Raw genomic sequence first — 2,640 nt, forward strand, 5'->3', positions numbered from 1 at the left:
CTGGGCGTCTGAGATGTCTTGCAGCTAGAATGAGGGTTGGGATAGGAGAGGACAAAAGCCAATTTTAGTGCTAATTAGAATGATCAAATGATTCCCCCCTCTCGGGCCTAGCCCCCTTTTTTGAGGTCCTGAGCAGAGGTGGAAAGGGGTTAGAGCTCTGGCTCATCATCCTGTAAGCGTGGCATGGCCAAGCCCCCCTTTCTCTGCCATTTCTCCTGTGTTTCCTCACCCTCCATCTCTGGTCCTGCAGGTGGGTCCATTACCAGTCCCCTGGCTACCACAGGCAGCAGTTCCTGTTGGAGAAGGGGACTACAAGGACAGCACTGACTTTGGGGTCCCTCATCCCCAGGTGCAGTCAGTGCGCCGCATCCAGGACATGCAATGGAACCCATGAGGCACCTTCCACCCCTCCAACTAGTGCCCCCATTTACCTCTCCCTGGGAGCACTGTTGCCCAGAATACTCCCCCTCTCCCGGAAAATGCCCAGAGAGTGAATAAAGAGAGTGACTTGCAACTTGCCTGCTTTAATTGAGGGGGTAAACGGGAGAAATGAGTTTTTCACTTTTCTTTTTTCTTCTGTTTGTTGTTATGTTTGTTTTCTGGGCAACACCCAGCTGTGCCCAAGGCTTACCTACTCCTGGCTCTGTGCTCAGGGATCACTCCCAGTTGGCTCAGGGGACCACATGGGCTGCCATGTCAGCTGCTTGCAAGGCAAGAGCCCTTCCCACTGTACAATGTCTCCAGCCACTCACTGTTACTTCTTCTGGCTTTTGACCCCTGTACTGGCTGAATTGATGGCCTCCTGGCTCCCCGTTTATGCATAGGGACTTGGGGGACTAGGGATGGAACCCACAACTTCTATGTGCAAAGCACAAGCTCCAGCCCACTGAGGTATCACTCTGGACTCCCTGACTTACTCCAGGATGTGCAATGCATGTCTCAGCCCTACCAAACCCTTCTCACCACCCCCACATAACTGTGCTCCCACTTTGAGTCTGGAGAGGCTTGGAGGATCCACTGGAGGAGGCTTTAGCCCTGTGCTCCCCACCCGAGAGAGGGGCTTTATGAACTAAGTCCTTGCTAGTGTGCTCCCTGGTCCCTGCACTCATCCACCCAGTCCCATTGCTTACTACTGTAGTAACTGAGGGGTCCTCATCCCACAGGCCTGGGATCATGCCACTCTGTAGCCTGTGTCTGGAACAGGAGTACTGGCAAGTGGTTGAAGCTGTGTCTCAGAGGATCGATGTTTCAGCATGGAATGTGGGAAAAACAGGTCCATCCTGTCATGTCAGTGGGGATGAAATGAGGTCCCCCAGCACCTTCCATACAATTGTCCACCATTTGCTTCTTGTCTGCAGAGCAAACTAGGCTCCCTAATTTGCAGCTGCTCCTTGTTTTTGTCATTTTGGTGGGCCAAGTGCTCAGGGCTTCCTCCTGGCTCTGCACTCAGGAATCACTCCTGGTGGTGCTCAGGGTGGATCACATGTGGGGCTAGGATTGAGCTGGAGTCACCACATACAGGCAAGAAAGGTTACTCCTGTACTATCTCTCACTCCAAATTGCATTTTTTTTTCAAATATGGAACGCTTCACAAATTTGCGTGTCATCCTTGTGCAGGGGCCATGCTAATCTTCTCTGTATCATTCCAATTTTAGTATATGTGCTGTCGAAGCGAACACCCACATTACAATTTTCAATTTGTTTTTGGTGTGTTTTGCTGGAACAATTAAAAAATTTTTTTCAAAAACCACACCTGGCTGTGTTCATGGCTTAATCTTGGCTCTGGGCTCAGGGAACACTTCTGACTGGTGATGATGCTTAAGGAATCACACAAGATGCTGCGGATCAAACCCAGATGGACTGCATTCAAGGCAGTGCCTTTCCTGCTGGTGCCCTATGTATTGTTACCCCCACCTTTCATTTTCTTTTTACTCTATTATTTACTTATTTCCTTTAGGAAGTATATGCTCAACTAAGTGGAAGTTAGTTCCACTTTCTCTGGTGTGGAAGGAAGCAGGGACAGAGACAAGTCAGAGACATGTCCGAGGAAGAACACGGGCTTTCTATCGTTTCCACACTAAGTAAGCTTTTGTGCTTTCACAAAATTAAGTATTCCAAGGTAAGCACCAGCTAGAAATTGGCACTTCATTATTTATTTTTGGAAAGTGGACTTATATGTGGGGGTGCAGGGATAGAACACCCCACCTGCATGCCCACCACAGTCTCATCCTGCTGAGCTGTTTATTTTTAATAGAGACTCCTGAAGCAATGCTCTCAGGCATTGCTCCCACTCATCCTGATTGTGTGGAACTTATAACTCTAAGTGACAATATGGTAGTGGAGGTCAGTAGGGCCACAGCCAACAAAGCTCAGAGGGCCACACATTGCCAAAGGCTTTAACATGGAAAGCATGAACCCATTCCTTTCTGCTGGTCCTAGAATATCCCTGGACCTGAAATTTTGTTTTAATCGTGTGGGGGAATGCTGTGTTGGGAGTTACTCATGCTTAGGACTCAGGGATCACTCCCAGTGGTGCTTTGGGGGGGGAGGCATGCAATGCGTGGGATCAAACCTAGAGATTCAGGGCCAGAGCGAGAGTAAAGCAGGTTGGGCACTCACTTTGCAAACAGCTGACCACCA

General features: G+C 49.4%; 1 non-coding gene across 1 annotated transcript; it reads right to left on the bottom strand.

The window, feature by feature from the left end:
• Window positions 1–1,572: 1,572 nt before the first annotated feature.
• Window positions 1,573–1,679, bottom strand: LOC126031601 (U6 spliceosomal RNA). The gene has a single exon (XR_007503434.1). It is a non-coding gene; the product is annotated as a U6 spliceosomal RNA (small nuclear RNA).
• Between the last annotated feature and the right edge of the window lie 961 nt (window positions 1,680–2,640).

Source organism: Suncus etruscus, chromosome 15 (genome assembly GCF_024139225.1).
Source record: "Suncus etruscus isolate mSunEtr1 chromosome 15, mSunEtr1.pri.cur, whole genome shotgun sequence".
In the NCBI taxonomy this organism is placed as follows: Eukaryota; Metazoa; Chordata; class Mammalia; order Eulipotyphla; family Soricidae; genus Suncus; species Suncus etruscus.